Here is an 18,508-nt window from a genome sequence, read left to right on the forward strand (position 1 = left end):
ATAACCGAAGCGATACTGAAGGAGGACAAACACAACCGAATTTCATTTCGCTTTTTTGTATAAATGAAAATACAGAGAGCCTTGCACGTTGGATTCTCGATGGCATTTCAAGTGCAATTTTAAGAAGAAATTTCAAAGTATATGGCGATGGGATGGATGATAATGTTCATTACAGCTCACAGGGGACGAGACAGATATGCAGTGAAATGCAATCTTTCTTATCTTTACTACTAATATGAAATGGGATGTTTCACACATTTTAACCACGGGAATTAAAGCAGTTCGAAATCCTGCACCCCGGAATGATAAATCATTCCACATTAAGTCACGTTTGATTATTATAAGGACAGTCGGCTAAGTTTCGCCCGATTTTTTGACGGTAACCTTTTAAGGGATTGCTGCATTTTTCAAATGACCAAAGTGGGGCATGGTTTTTTTTATAAATGTGAAATGTTGCGTGGCAAACCATACCACAACCAATGTAAAGAAAGGAAGTTCAGTTTTTCGTTAAAATAATACCGCAGTCGTCATTGTTGTTTTATATCAAATTAAAGTGTTTCAAGTACAAAATAATAGTTCTATGTAGCTTTTAAATGTATTTACTCATACGCTCGATGGACACTTTAGATTTTCATGTCCTACCCCCTCCAAATACACAGGGGACACAACACAACTGTCCAAAGAGGCAAGTGGTTTATAAAACACTGGTATACACATTCCATGGTTATCAACTATCCATATTTTCGTAGTACGTCCAGATTTTTTTGCCTCGTGTTTTTGTTTTGTTTTGTTCCTCATACAAATTTTTTTTCTGGCAAATCAGTGAGGACTGAAGTCATTAAATAAGACATTTGGCGTTCAGACTTCATGCCCTCCAGAAGATGTATGCTAACACAAATCCTGTTATTCTAACAACTTTCTAAGATTGTAAGAGCATTATTCAAAATATGTCCCTATTTTTGGGCCACGGTCTCCCCATCATTTTAGGCTTTGCCCAGATTTCTTGTGCTGAGAGGATGAGAGGTATGAGTGTCACATTCTAATGATAAGCACAGCTCAGATGTCAAAACTGAGACACTGGTGATGCTTGGATGATTCTCCAAAAATATTATTCTACAAACAGGTGAAAAAAGTTTCACTTAAAGCTATTACTTTCATGTTATGCCCACTGGGCTCAGTTGCTTTTATGAACACTGGCCTCAGTTGTACAGTACTTGCTACTCATGACACAACCCGAAACATGTCACCAAGTTTCTCATTATAGTTTTTGATCTGATATAGGAAATCATTCACTATGGCGGCAAAAACTTTCTAAAGTTTAAGGTTTAAATGCGCTACCTCAAGAAATATGGATTCTTGTTTATTTTACTGTAGAAAAATCAGGTGCCAACGAAATAGTTCCATTACTACTTTCAGAGTCAGTGAACTACGTTAGAGAAGTAGCTCCCCCTGTTGGTTCAGTTGGAAAGCACGTTAGTTAAAGCACTAACAGCCTTCCCGGGACGGAGATTTTTACAGAACTGTACAACGCTTCTGTAAAACTTTCACACCTAGTTATATTTGTTAAAAAGTATGCGTTTTCTTATTTCCCACATTCAGATAGTTTTAATGGGATAACATATCGACCAGGACGCCTGGCGGTTGTGTACATGTATAAAATATACATTTCCGGGTGTATGATTCTGTTGCAGCTGAGTGTTTAAAATAATTTTCAGTTAAAAAAAAACTACACCATCCATAACCCAAGTAATCTACTGCATTTAGGAGGCTGCTTCTCTGCTTTTCTTTTCTCTCCTTCATGTATGTGTGTGTTTACATGTATATATTTGTGTTGTAGTACACAAACCAATGTACACATTTAGAGACACAAAGCAGAGCTAACATATCGTGGGACACAGAGCCCACAAAAATCCGAGTGGGCGAAATGTAGACAGAAGACTTAAATCTATCAAATGCCCCCTGATTTTTGTCTCTGTAATTTTAGCTCTGTCCATTATTCCCCTTCTAAAAGTGGTGACTTTTGGAAATCAGGCTGTGAATTACACTTACAGTAATAATTAGAGTTATCGACTTCTTTTAATTCAGAGAATTAATATTAATTACAATTCTTTCATTCTGTCAAAGTCTGAATTTAATAGTAGGCTACTGATAATATAAACCTATGTCTGATTGTTCCCAAGTATTTCTGCATTTGGCCCTTACGCGTTGAGAGATAAGGGTCTGTGTTACAGTACACATATGAATGTACTCAGAAACCAAAAACAAAGATAAAATATCGTAGAACAGAATCCACAAAAATCAGAACAGGCGCAGAAGCCAGGAGAAAGTGTTAAACGATTTACGGGGTCAGGAGGAAAAAGATGAAATACATAAATATATATAGATACACGATTTTTATTAGAATTATTCCCACAAGGAAAAAAAGTTGAAATATATTTACCTTTGTTAATGTACGACAAACGGTTAAAGATACACAGCTTATTTACTTGTATTAATCTCAAAAACGGAATAACATTACTTCTGTTAATGTGTATAAAGGTAAAAAAAGGCAGAAACATTATTTATTTACTGATGACATTATTCTCAAGGAAAACTGTGGAATAAAATTAATTTGGTTAGCAGTGCTGAAAAGGAATGATAATTCACAGTAACTGAGTGTATCTGCAGTTTTGAAACTGGGCTCACCTGCTTTTCTTTCTACTGAGATTTAAATTATTATTATTATTTTTAATAAGGGATGTAAAGACATGCAGTTAAAACCCTTAACTGTAGTTATTATTCTGTAATCATACTTTTATCCCAATATCACACATTTTATATTTTGATAAATCAGTATTAGCAATGACAATAAGTGGCATTTGAGAACTGTCCCTTGTAGGTATATCTCAGAAGCGATCAAGACAATTCTTTTCTTTTTTGTCATATCTGAAGAGTATCTAGACAATATTTAGATTTACAGACTTTTACAAATAGCTGAACTACCTTGAGTGCTACTGCTTGATTTTAAATACTGGAACATAAACTTTCAGCTTGCTTACAGTTATGGATATGGTTTTAGTAACTTACATCTAGCATTCATAAAACCATTTGGTAGATCTTATCTTGTAAGAAAACATTCACAGATTGCTGCCAGCTTCCTGAGAAATTGCTTAGTGGATCATTGAAGGCCTCTCACATTCAAGAAATGACATCAATTTATGCATCTTTAAAAGCATGATTTTTCCATTTGCAATGCAGTGCTTGCCTTTCTGTTAGTGCACCTTAGGTATGGGCCAACACACTCATTTGGGTTTATAATGCATTGAAAATGCTATCATGATAGCATAGTGCATATCAGCTTATAAATCAGTACACTCAGTTCTGCTAACAATGGTCAAAGGGAATAAGAAATGAAACGAGTTGAGTAGATGCACATCTTTCTTCTTTCTGTTTTAGGAATTTCATAGCAGTGTCAAATTATACAAATTAAATCGGAATATTCTGTGAGAAGATATGTGTAGCTTGTGTGTATATTATATGACTGTAAATATTTCAGCACCTGCAAAACACATGCATATATTAATGCATTCATTCATCAGAACATTATGAAGGTTATGCACCTCACATATTACTCCGTTATCTGAGATTTGCCTAAATTTTACTTGTAATTTGAAAAAAAAAAACTTTGTGAATATTTCAGGGAGTGCTACTAAAAAAGTTATGACTTCTGTTGTTTAAAATACATTTCTTATTCCAAACTTTTGCATAAATATACAATAAGCTAATTAATCATGATTTCTGTCCACATGACTGGAACATACAAGTCATTGCTCAAGGAACATTCTTTTCCACTTATTTATCTTTTAATTTACATTTTAGTTACCGTGGCAGAGCACTGATTAAAACATGATCATTTGCACGCTCAGCCAGGATTACATTTAAAATAATAGCAGCAACAATCTAAAAACTGCACTCAACAGTAGAACACAAAGGTAATACAAACTGGTATAAAAAAGTGATATTATGTAATATTTTTACATCATGTTGTGGGTTTTACAATTTATTTATTTATTTACATTTGTTTACCAGGTAGTGCCCAACTGGAAAAGTAGCCTGTTTTCAGTGGAGACCTGGGAAGTAAAGCTCCCAAGCAATGGTTACAAGAGTTAAGATAAAAATACACACAATGTACAAATAAGTAAATATACAAACATTGATAAAATAATTTATAAAATAAACATGTTACAGATATGACAAAATAAGAAAAAGTCAAAAACGTACATATCAACACAATTCGAATTACATGATAGTAAATAATAAGACTTTTTAAATGTAGGAATTGACAGATGTTATTCATAGGCTACTCAGTCTGGGCATAAGAACAGGAAAAAATAAGAGAAATGACAGAATGACAGAAGAGCAGAGTGCGATAACTTAGCCAGAGAAAGTACAATAACATATCCAGTGGTTAGAGTAGTATTCTAGTAAGTGCCATTTGAAGTTATGAGTATCAGGACAGGACAGAATATGCTGAGGAAGTGAATTCCAAGCTTTAGATACTGAGTGCTTATATAGTGAATCACCATGAAAGTTATGAGATTTGCTAATGGTGAGCAGTAATTCATCAGCTGATCGAAGTGGGGACAGGTTAGTATAGGGTTGAACAAGGTCAGATAAGGCAGGACAGTGGTCAGGCTTATAGATCACAGAGTGAGCAACTATCAACTGATTAAGAGTAAGTGTGGGAGTTCAATCCAACCAAGATATTGTAAAGCAGTACAATGATGTGATCTATGTGAGAGGTTTGCTGCAAATTTAGCAATATTATTATAGCAAGAAGATTCAAGGTTAAGTCTGATTTATGAAGCCTCATGAAAACTTGTGAACAATAAAGTAGTGTAGATAAAAAATGAGTCCTAGCTGTGGTGAGTCTGGCATGATTGGTGAGATATGGTTTAGCCTGATAAAGAGCATCAAGTTTTTTATGGACTTCTTTGACTGGGTGGTGCAGTGGTGCAGCGGTAGCATTGTTGCCTCACAGCAAGAGGTTCTTCAGTTTGATTCTCAACTGGGGTGCCTTCTGTGTGGAGTCTGCATATCCTCCCTGCATTCATGTGGGTTTCCTTCTAAATCACAAAGACATGCATCTGGAACATTTCTCCCTGGGCATCTGCTGTAAATTGGTTTTGTTCCAGTTGGTCTTTCCCGATAAACAACTGTTAAATAAATAATAAATAAATTGTTGAGGCTATGTGACTATCAAACTTTAGGCCATTGTCTATAGTAACACTGAAAAGTTTTGTTTGTTCTACAGGTTCAATAGTTGTGCCATTGGAGAAACAGATAGAAAGTGGAATTTGTTTATTTTTTAACAATGAATAGCGATAAAGAAGGCAGGAACCACCAGGCCAAGTTCAAAAAACAGTTTTTTGTCATAAAAACAATAAAACAATAAAAGTGCACTTGTTTTAATAATAAAAAACAGTTTTTTGAACTTGGCCTGGTAGTTCCTGTCTTCTTTATCGCTGTTATTTGTTGTTGGAACTTGTTTGGCAGTGAACCTTTGGTGGAAGGTATCCAGTTTTTTCACTTTGTTTATTTTTTATGGAAGAACTGGAAAAAGACCATAAGCTTGGTTTTGTTAGGGTTTAAAATGAGTTGATGTTCTGATAAGTATTTCTCAATACTATGCAGGGAATTCTGAGCTTTATTTTGGAGATCATTCAGGGTGGGGGAGGAGCAGGTAAGGGAAGAATCACCTAGAGGCAGGATTAGCTACAGAGCAAAGATCATTAGTAAAAACAATGAAGAGAAGTGGGCCAAGAATAGAATCTTGTGGGACACCAACAGTAATGGGTAGTAAGGGAAAGAGTTTATTACCCCAAAAGGTGGGTTGTTTACAAGCATAAATGTGGAATCAAAGGAGTAACTAGGAAAGAGTAAGAAGCAGGATTACCCTTGGAAACTGTAGGAGTTAATACAATTGTTTAGAGGACAAAGCAACAGGTAAGTAATAGTAAAGACAGAGTCTAAGAAGGCAGAGAGACTAAGACTGGATAGCATTCTCCTTTGTTTCAGCTTAACCACCATCTATGTCTCACAATTTAATGTTAATCAACCTCTAACCCACCTCTAATATTTATTATGCATTATATGAGAAGGTGAAATGACAGTTACAGCATTTATTCAGCTCTGCAGGACCATGCTTTCTCAATGCAGTCACTGGATTCTTAAGACTAATTTATTACAAGTTAAGGTGAACCCTTGCCATAAGACCATTCATGGCATGAATTATTGGCTTCGTATCATTAAAACTGTAGGTTACAGTTGTGTAAAGTAAATGATAAGGAAAATAAACCGTGGTGCAACAGTCTGAGTTTACTATGCCTCTGCAAGGCAGTGAAGGGCAACAATCCTCTAAGCTTGAAGTCATTAGGTACTAGAACAGCAAACAAGTATGCACCCATTGAAACTGATAAGCTCATAGAATCAGTCTCAGAAGGACTTAATTAAACTAGATATTTTATTTTAGAATTCTTTTACTTCGATTTTCCTTTGCTACCTTTTACCATTGCAAATTAAGGGTCACCCCTAATTATTTTGTGGGACTCCACCAACTCAAAAATGTTTTTTTTTTCTTCATTATACTGCCATATTCCCAGATTTATAAAATTCTCCTGGACTCCCAGCTAACCTAGATCTCACTAAAAGTGGATGAATAGTAATCCTACCTATTACTTAGAAATGGAGGCACTTGTAACAACACTTTTCTGATGCCAGAATGGACCCTTAACAACCCACGTTAATTCCTAGATGTCAGATAGTTAATTTCTCAATGATTGGTGTTGAAACCATGGCCTTAAGCTTAATGCCAAAAAGTGCATCATCATCCCCTTTGGGAAAAACTCAGTTCCCACTAATTACCACATTGATGGGAGCCCACTGAACACTGAAGATGTTGTAAGAGATCTGGGGACGCAGTTTGACAGCAACCTGTCCTTTGACCACCACATTGCCACTGTGGTCAGGAAGTCCTTCTATGTGGCACATCTCATTACCAAGGGTTTTGCATCCAGGAAGAAAGAGGTCATCGTCTCTCTCTGCTCTTCCCTCATTAGGCTAGTCATCGAGTATAATGCCCCATTTGGCATGTACCTCACTAGACACATGCAACAGCTGGAAAGGCCACAAAAGTACCTCATGAAGAGCATCCAAGGCCTTAAACACATGTCCTACAAGGACAGACTAAAAAAACTCCAGCTTTTCTCTGTCTCATATCATCTACTAAGAGCCGATCGCTGCTTGACTTACAAAGCCATGTCTGACCCAGTTTTGCCAGAAATGCTACATCTAAAGAAATCCCAATCCCTCCATGCCACACACTCCAGAGACCTCAACCTCATTACCACAATCAACAGAACATGCTGGAGGGACAGGTTCATAACCCAGAGACTGCCCATGCTATGGAATAGGCTTCCCATACATATCAAGCAGAGCACCTCACTAGCCCTCTTCAAGAGAAATCTTGATGAGTGGATGGGAAATAGAAAGTTCATCACTCCAGTGGCTCTACTTGATAGAGGCACTGGAAACTAACAACGGGCAGCATAATGCCAGGGCACTTCTATGGGCTAGGCTTGTAAAGGCCCCAGGGCCATTAGCCTAGTACACACCTACGAACCTATGAACCTTTCAACTCTTTATTATCATCCGAAAGATATCATCTCTTCCAGCAGTTTAAATTACCTGCCTTGAACAAGAGAAGGTAATTTTCTCCCCATCTCAGATTTAAAGACCACACAGCTGTCCCCAGGGTCACTGCCTATCAACATCTTAGTTCATTAAAAGCTCTAAATGCTGTGAGTATCCTTTCTTGCTAGATATGACTACAAAGTTTTGGGAAAATGTAAAAAAGTCTTTACCCTCTCCTTGTTCCCTCTCCTTGTTCTCGTTGTCATCTCAATCCCTAGATTATAGCAACATGAATGAGTCTAGAACAAAGGACTATTGTTCCCCTTTAATTAATAAGTATCACAAGCGAAAGCTCACACTAGCTCATTTCTGAGAATGCACTAATTTACCCTTGATGTTCCTCAGATAAAGTTTTTTATACATCATCTGAATGTAGATTTAAGTGATTAATCAGATGTTTCTAGTAGGTTCACTATGACTTTTGAAACTTGTATTAAGTTTAGTACTGCTATACAGAAACTGATGCACAGCAATGTTCATTATATTGTCTTGTTTCACCACAGTTCTGTGTAGGGCTACACACATTCTAGGTGTTTAGTGCTGCGTTCTGTAGTGGTGGTATTTTTCTCCTGGATTTCACTTAATAAATAATTCTTCTTTTAACATAATCTGACATATACATTGTATTTAATTTCCTTTTTTTCCCACATTCTTAGACTAGTGTCTTACATATAATTAATTTCAGAACCAAGACATTTTGAGATATGATCATAAATGTCTGGCAGCTGATGCTTACTAGACTGCTCAGCACCCCCCCACACTAGCTTAGTAATGGGTGCTAACCCTAACACTGACCCTTTCTCCAACCCTAACCCTACACTTTACCTTAATAAAAACCTTCCTGTAACACTGCCACTACAAAAGACACACTCAGAAACAGAAGTATGCACAACACTACATCTGTCCTCTTACCTGACATTGACCCTAACCCTAAAATACACACGCTCACACACAAAAATGCACAACATATCTCCGACCATAATCCTGACTCTCAGACACGTACAAATTGTCTCATCCCTTGTAACCCCACTCATCTTTCTCATTGAAATATTCACTCAACGTTTTGATTTGGACCATTCAGTTATCATTATGTTGATATTAAGCACCACCGCTTGCACTTATTGATTTGGCATCTTCTGGGTTGCTTGACAAAGGCAAGTCACTTTGTAGTAGTAGCAGGACTGGGAGTTTGTGTGTGAATGTCTGTGTTTAGTGTTAGACTAGGGGTTAGATAAGGGGTGTCAGGTAAGGAGACAGATTTACTGTAAGTGTGTGAGTGTGAGTGAGTTAGGGTTGGATTAAGGGTTAGTTAACTCATTACTTATTACAAGGAAAGCAGAGTTTCTGTGTATCCTATAAGAGTATACATACCTTTACATGAAACCTCCCTGTACTCCTGAAATGAGTAAACCCGTCAGAGTTTTCAATGTCTAATTGATGAGGTTCTGGTAAAGGCACATAAATAAAACTAAAGCATGAGGTGGCATCTACAAATTGACAAGAGTTGCTAGGCATTACAGTGAAATAGTCAGCATGGGATATGGAGAGCTGGAGTTATTAAGGAATGTTTGCAAAGCTTTATGAAAAAATACAATTCCTATGTTTACATTAATAATGCAAAAATGGACTATTATACTGTCTTGTAGGGGGTAGTATATTTAAGCAAAGGATGTTAATAAAAATGACATTAAAACTTGGTGGGTAATGTGAAGATATTCTGAGATGAAATGCTATTTTGGTATATCAGTCATACCTATTATCTTTATTTTCCTAACTGCATTCATTTCATAAAAACGTTGTGGCCTACAGGCAAACAAACCGTGTTATCTTTTAAAAAAACATTAATGCAAACAATGTTGCTACTGATACCTACAATCTAATGCAAACTATTTTGTAGATTAATATTGTTGTGAAAATTTTCTATGCATAATTTGCTAGATTTGACAATACCCCAAAACAGAAGTCTGCTGTCCCCTTTTGTCATACATTTCCCTCTTTGATAGCCTGGATCTGTCTTGTACACTTACAGAGACATGACCCTTTGTTTCACCACAACACTAGTATTTTTTTAAAAACAGTTTAGAGTTTTTTTCATAAATCAGTAATATAAAATCAGTATCTAAAGACAGACATTTGATAATAATACCAGGGTACATGTCTAGCAAACAGCTATCATATTTTATATATTATTTGTAACTCACACTATTTATCAGATATTATAAAGCCAATGAATGTATTTTCAGTAGAGGATTTTAGAGAAAAACTCCCAGGATGTAAGTGGTTTTCTGGCTTAAAAGATCCTAGGAAGGAACGGCATTAATTAGTCTCCTGTTGTTCAGGAAAATATGAGTTAAGAGGACAGATTTTGTGTTATCTTGTTTTTGTGTGTGTGGTGTGTGCATGCACGCAGTGAGTGGTAGGGTTACAAAATGTTTTTGTTTAAAGTAAGTTGCACAGTTAGGAGTAGGGGCATGGCAGAGTTAGAGCTAGCACATATTACTAAGGTGGAGCAGTGTGGCCAAGTCCCCTGAGCCACCTTAGTCCTGGGTGCTAACCCTAACCTCACCCCTAACCCTAACTGTGTATCTTACCTTAGGGGAAAAAAAAAACTTTCTGCAGCACGACCACTATACAGATACATTTGAAATAATTTTTACTAGGGTTCTGCTTAATACGTAGGTGAAAGATGTTAGTTTTCTTTTCCAAAGTACTAGTTTTCTGTAATGTGTGTTATTGATATTATAAATGGTTGACATATTTTTGACTGTTTTTTGTGTCGATCTTTGAACATGTCATCCATTCATGATATATTTTATATATATATATATATATATATATATATATATATATATGTGTGTGTGTGTGTGTGTGTGTGTATGTGTGTGTGCTCAAGTAAATCATATTTGTACTGTCAGACTCTTTAAAGATTCGACAAATGCATATAATTTTAAGGATGTTTGGCAGGCAGACACCCAAGATATCAAGTTTATTCTTTTCCTTGTGGGTTCTATAATTTACAGAACTGAAACTGCCTGTTTCATCTTCTCTTATCACGCTTCTGCTTAGTTGGAATGCCGCGGAGCCCAGCACTGAGAATACTCTCTTCTGCGGTGTACTTATCTCAGCTTAAGTAGACATTTTGTTATTTTCCTAGAACTCTTTCTGAAGGCTTAGCACAGGATGACAGAATCATGTGCTGGTTCCCTGTTATTTTACATTCAGCTAAACAATGATTAAAATGTCTGTGGCAGACAAATTAAAGGGTCTATCAGGCATCATGAAGCACCACAGATATAACTAAAGAAACAGTTTAAATCTATTTTTCCACAAGTTTCTAGCTTGTCCATCTTGGGTGAAGGCTAAAAATTATTAAGTTGTGTCCAGAAGAAACTAAGCCTATTGGAAATAGAAGGCATGACATAGTGAGTAGACAGGGGTCTATAGTTAATCATCGAATAGCATGTTCATCGAACGTCTGTCCACCAAATATTAATTGTTGAAACATTTTTTACTCGAATGGCCATATCATCATAATGATTTTCATCAAACGATAATAGCTGGGCATCATAAAGAAAGTGTTACCAAACACTTACTTAACGGCAATGTACCGATAAAGAAATCTGCCCTTTTCCCACTGTAGTGCAATCTCAGAGTTGGTATAAATAATTATCAGGGGATGTGGAACATTAGTATAACACTGGACATTCATCATCCCACACTCCCCGCTAATTATATATACCAACTCTGAGGTCACACTACAGTGGGGAAAGGGGTGGTTTCCTTATAGGTACGTTACCAGTAAGTAAGTATTTGATAACACTTCCTTTTATGTGGTCAACTATCATCATTCCATGAAAATCATTACAATGATATGGCCATTTGATTAATAGAAGTTTCAACACTTAGTATTCAGTGAACAGCCATTTGATGAATGTGCTGTTCAACAATTAACCATAGACCTGGTAGACAGTAAGTAGGCATCAGAATTTAGGAATAAAGAAGGGATGCCCATAGCAATTAGAATTCTGAATTGATAGGAATACAATAGGATGCAATGCAGAAATGTTTCTGAAGAGTCCAACACAGCTATTGTAAACCCAATATATAGCAGTACATTTGGTGGCACATGGTGCCACATAAGTTATCATAATTTGGTGCCACATGGTGCCACATGGGTTATGAATTCTCAAGCATCTCACATTTGTTAGTGAAAGTGCTGACTTTTTGGTTGTTTACTTGCTTCCTTTTTTCAATGCTCTCCTCCCACCTTGCTAATCTGCACACACTCCCTTCTGAATATTTCATCCACCTGTTCATTCATGTGTGCAATGGTACTTCAACCCATTTATTCACCTGGTGTGAAACTCAAGAGAAACAAGAACGTGGTGCCATCATCTGTGTTTGTGGGATCAGACCTTTACTTGCTGAAAGCCCTAAGTTCCTATTCTGTATAGTTAATAGCACACTCAATGGTCCTTAGTAACAGCATGACATTCATGTGTGCAAGAGACATACACCTCAGAAGGCCCTACCATCTTAAAGCAATTACCCCCATGGGATTTCTAGTCTACAAAATCATGTTTGCAACACCCACCTCACTGCCTCATCAATCCTGTCTTTCTATTGCCAATTTCTCCAGCAGCCGAGTCACTAATTAAATCCAGGTTGTCCTGGCATAATCTGAGTTTTATTCCTCTATGTCAGTAGAGGTGCAAAAGTGTTGAATTTTAAGATAGTGGAAACCAGCTTATGATACATTGAACTTATCTTAAGGTTCAGAAGAAGAGGAACAAAACAATTTATAAGAAAAAAAAAATGCAAAGACTAAAAAAAAATTGACTAAATATTTGCAAGTTAATGGATAACTAAATTGTTTGTTTGTGTCTTTCGACTTTTCCCGGTTAGGGGTCGTCACAGCAGAACTCCGGTCCGCTAATGATTGGCAGTAGATTTTTATGTACTGGCTTGCCAGGCCTAACGCACAACCTTCAATGAAGGAATGCCCACTCACGCATATTTTCTTTAAATACAAAAGAAACATTTTGTAAACAATGTGGACAAACATTTGAGACATAAGGGAAAAATATGAAGCTCAAAAGAGATGAATATGAGCTCAGGCTTGGTGAAATATTTAGTTTGAAACATCAGTTAATAATTCAGTAACTGACAAAGACAAGAAGTTCTCAAGAACCTTCTAAGCTAGTAGATTGGGCATAGAAGATAACATGTTCCATTATACAGAACTTCATTTTAGGGTTGTTAAATTTATTTAATAATAATAAGATAACACTAGAAAGTAACACTGATGCTGAATATGTCAGTATTAACTCAACTGATCATTGTTATAGAGACCCAAACTTTGGTTTCTTCTGTTTTTGCTTCTGGGAATTTAATTTTGAGTGAAGATTAGTTTCTTCAAGACAATCTGGTCCCCAGAGAGACTTGAGTATGAATGAACCTTCATGGAAATATTTGAAATGTAGACCAGTGCAGAAAGAGTGGAGGAGTGCTAAATGATTAAGGAGCAGTAATTAAATCAATACGATTACAGAATATACTAGTCAAAAAGGTACTCAGCATTTCTGCATGTTTGTTGATCATGAGATGCTTCTATCACACCACGACTATATACCACAGAATCACCTCACTTCACTGTCGAATTATTCTCATCTGTCCGTGAATGATAATGTATAGTTTTGACATTAATAAAACCCAGCATTTTGATAATTTAACTCAAAAAGAATAGCTAGGTTTATGTGCATTAGTACCACTGAGAGAACACACTGTTAAATTAGCTAATCAAGAGGAATTTGTTGGTCAGTGCTCAATGCACAATACAAGCGCTGTACTTCAAAATGTAGACACATATACTGAAGTTATATTTTCCTGTCTCTTAAAATGCATAATGAGCTCACACACTTAATAAATGGTATGATAGGATATATTTCTTAGATTTTATGTAAGTAATTTCATACATATTTAAGTATAATCTGTAACATCTGTAAAATACTCAAGGCATAGGTACAAACCTATGCCATTCTTCTGCCCCCAGGGGCTATATGCTGTGTAAAATTGGGCTATATTGGCTAGGTATGTAAAGGCTCCTGAGCTGTTAGCCTAGTAATCTCCTATGGACCTATGAACCTCTAAAGACCTGTATGTATTCAGTCTCCCTTAGTGTTCTGAGCATGCAGGAAAGGGGTGACTATCATAGGTGTGAAGGCTATAATCATGAAGCCTGTAATTACAAACATAAATATTCAAATTTGTCTATTCCCCTTATATACAATGACCTCATCACTGGTATGCTTAGGATAGTATGTGGCTGGGAGGATGTACAACAAAAATATGCTAAAATGGCCATTTTTTTGCAGTTATAGTCATTCAAAATTGTGGTCTTTGAATTGTGATAGGTTTACCTTACAAACGTTTGTTAGATCCTTCACTGAGGCTCATTGTCTCGGCTAAGGGCTATGTAACTGAAGCCCCAACTAGCTTCTTGAATATTGTGTTAAAATACTATTATTGTAAAATAATAGGTTATCTGCTTAATATAAACATTTTTTTCAATTTGTTGTGCCATTACTGATGAGCATAACTGTTTTTCCCATTGCAGCAATATGTTTGCCTTATTATGTTTGACATCATGTGATCAGGATACATAATTTATTTCAAATTGTAACAGTTTATTTCTTCCTTAATTAGGCACACATTTGTGAAGTTGATAGCATGCTTGAATGCCTTTGCACATTGAGCATGGAAGACATACCTCTCAACCTTTTAGTACAAGAAATCTGGGCAAAGCCTAAAATAATGGTGGGGCAGGGGCCTAAAATAGAGACAAATTTTAAATATTGCATTTATAAACTTAGAATGTTGCTAGAATAATAGAATTTGTGTTAGCATGCATCTTCTGAAGGATATGAAGTCTGAAAGCCAAATGTCTGTCTTTATTTAGTGACTTCAAACCTCACTTATTTGCCAGAAAACTACAAATTTTATCAGGAATAAACCCAAAACATGAGGCAAAAAATCTGAGTATTCTGCAAAAATCTGGACAGTTAATAGGTATGATGGAAGATGATGTAACTATTTTGAATTCTTGAAATTGCATTTTGGAAGACAAATACATGACGGATATTTTGTTGGATGGGGAGAGTATGGAACTTTGAAGTTGTTCTTAATTAAATGAAATATTGCTAATCCTCTTTAAAACTATTTATGGAGTGATGAAAGATAAAAAAGTCAAATGTCTGGGAAGTAGTTTGTTTCATAAAACAAGTGAGTACTAACTATTTTATATGTGCAGAAAGTTGCTACTTAATGTTATGGAACACTTCAGAAAGTGATGAGAAGAACAAGACATTGAGTATTAAAAGACAGTCCCCAGGATTCACGAAGCCTCCGTGTAAGAGTTATAACTCTTACACGGAGGCTGCAGTTAAACGGAGTGATGTCAGCATGCTTTGCATATTCATGAGAGCATGCTGAATCACACCTAAGTCTAACACGGTCCGTGTAAGACAGTAGGGGGTGTGTCCGTAGGCTGAGCCCTGCAAGCGGACACGCCCCCAGAAGTGCAAAAGTGCCCAAAGTAAACACCCACAACAGAGTCCATGGAAATGTGAATAAACACAACACAACACATGCCCCCACAGACTATGAACATAAAATATATATAAATGAACATGTTATATATATTTTTTAAATTGTAAAGATGTTTAACCGTGAATGCGCTGCTTATGCTGGCGTGCCGTAGCGCAGCTACAGTTAGCAGTCAGTGGGAAAGCATATAAGAAGTAAATATGCAAAATAAGCCAGGAAGCAATAGCGTAGCGGTAGAGATGTTGGCAGAAGAGCAGGCATTCATGGTTCGAGCCCCCACAACACCAATTTTTTTTTTTTCAAAATAAGCATGAAACAAGTCCCTGACAAATATGTACACATAAAACCACAATTTATGTGAAATGTAATGAAATAGCCCATTTATATTGAAGACATGTGAGGTAACAAAAGAATAAAAAATACCAGATGTGCTCATAGCTGAGCTACAGTTTAAAAGAGTGAGTGCATGTGCCCGTAGATGAGCAGAGGTTTAACTGGCGCAAAATGAGTGCCCGTAGCTGAGCAGTGGTCTATCACGCGAAAGCTATGTGCCTCTAACTGAGCTGAGCGTAATATGCGTGCCGATAGCCAAATGAGGCTTAAACCAGCGTATCCCGTTTGAGCGGAGCTGCGCACCGCACAAACAAGCTAACCGACGGGCAACGTTGATCAAGCCGTATCAAAACTGCCTTTACACAGACTCACCCCTCAGCATGTCTAGACAGTCATGAAAAATAAAAAGCAGTGGCCAGGTTCGAACCCAGGATACTATACACCATAGTCAAGGTACAGAACCACTAAGCCATGACAGCAGTACCTTTAAATGCAATAATAGCTAATATATAGGAATGAATACAAACTAGAGCATGACAATTCAGGTTTACTGAAGTTGATACAATTCCCAAATGGCCAATCACAGATATGTGTGGGAAAAATGGACTATATAAGCCCCATAGGCGGGAATACACAGCATAAACGATTGTAGAACTGACCTGCAGGCAGAATGACAGGAGTAGGAGAGGGTAGTTGCTTTCGAGCACAAAGGTGGGGTGTTGAGGAGTCCAGGTACATGGTCTGGCTCCTAGTCCATAATCATGAGGCCCAAATCATGCAGGGCCAGGTCCTCTGGGGAGCATACAGGGCTGAGGCGTGGGACCGGTTGGCTCATGATCTCACCAGTGCCACAGGAATTCCAAGGACTGGTGAGCAGGTCCGTCACCACCATGCGAACCTGAAGAGACGCAAGCAGGGCCAACTGAACCTTTGGATCCAGGAGGCCTGGCAAACACCCAACGCCCCACTACTGGGTAAGTAACATTTAATTATGTATGTAAGAAATTAAACTAGCTGATATTATGGAGATGTGTATTCCAATATTACTTCATTTATATTACAGCTGCAGGTGTCCGTTCTGCGAACCGCAGAGCCTATGGTGATAGGCTGGTGTGGTTGCGCCACCAGGCAGGTCAGTAATCCACTACCAGTAACTGTAAAGAAATATAAAAGTATGACAGTCAGCAAAAGAGTGCAGTGTAGTCAGTAAGGAATAAAATCTGCAAGTAACAGTGTGAAAGTGTATGCAAGTATTGCTTGATTACAAAGGTGTGTTTCAGCCTGTAAGTTTAACCTAAAAATGAAACTGTCCGACATATATTCTGAAATAAAAATGCCCTGCCTGTAAGAAAATAGTACACAACCTGCAGCAGGCTGAAAAGTATAGCTGCAGAAGATGATGAAATCACATGTGTGAAATATATCCCTGTGGAAATACTGAAACATGACAGAAGTGAGACTGCTGGAAAGGATTGTAATAACTACTGGTAAAACATGTCAATAAAGCCTAGAAGTACCATCCTGAATAGTAAAATGAAAGCAAGTGAGAGAGTGTGAGAAAGTGTCATGAATCCAGCAATACAGTAGTAATAACCCCTGAATAAAGTATACTGCAGTCAAGACAGAATGAAATGCATGTGAGATTCAAAACCAAACAGCAAAATCTGTTCAAAGTGTTGCTGCATCTGGAATGTGTATCCCAAAATCTGGATATGTTGCTCCCAGTCTGCAATATGCAGATAGGATGTTTGTCTGATATACCAAACATCCACACTTGTCTACAGCTATATAAAGCAAATGTAGCAGGATGATGTAGCTGAACAAAGCTAGATATGAATGTGTATGAAGAACCATAAAATGTATATTGATGTTGCTGTAACAGTCCTATCACCAAGTTGAAATAGTTATCATATAGGAAACTGTAGTTAGAACACAAGTGTGTATATAACTGTAGCTATTAGAAATGTACAGCATATGTATTGTCATTTGAAGGTGTTAATATTACTTTCTTCACCCCACCCTATAACCACATATAACCCATTCCACGTGAAAATGGTATGTGCAATCACAATTAACACCCCTGGACGTTTGTCCTGTTGGGTCATATATATTTGCATGTCCGTTGATGCATCTGCCCTGTTCATACATCCACACCTGATGGCCTGTTGCCATCAATTAACCCTACATGTTGTTGGACTGTGTATTTCTGTTCAAATTATGCATGTATTATGCACGCTGTTCAATGGTGTGAATATCTGGGTGTTTGGTTAATGGGAATACTAATGCATGCTGTTACAACTAATTGTGAATAGTATTATATGTCACTAACCCAAACTGTCATGACATAATGCAAAACATAGGACGACAGGGAAGGCGGGTTTCAGTGGACCCACCTCTCCCACCTCAGCTGGCGAGTGCACCTGGCACAAGTGCCGAGTCCGGACCCTCCTCCAGTGGCCCTGTGCCACCTGCGGGTGGAAGTGCTGCAGGGGATGGGGCTCGCCCCCCCTCTGCAAGTGTGGCCGGAGGAGAACCACCACTCACCCTCCGTAGCATCCGGACTGTGGTGCATAGGGAGATTCGGGGCTCTGTTCTCGAGCCCCTACGCCAGCTCGAGGCACGGGTGGTGCAACTAACAGGCATGCCTGTTGCCCCGCCTACACAGCCCCCAGCACAGCCCTGTCCTGGGCAGTGAAGGAACAGTGGCAACTGCCTATGGGTGGGGATATCAGTTCCACTGTTGCCATCTGTGGGCTCATGGGCTCTGGATATCCAAACCTCCGTCCCCGTCAATTGCGTAACCCCCCCACATGTGTCATACACCACCCCTGTATGCGTC

The sequence above is a fragment of the Protopterus annectens genome, chromosome 1.part2, assembly GCF_019279795.1.
Source record: "Protopterus annectens isolate FY-2018-M chromosome 1.part2, PAN1.0, whole genome shotgun sequence".
NCBI lineage: Eukaryota > Metazoa > Chordata > Ceratodontiformes > Protopteridae > Protopterus > Protopterus annectens.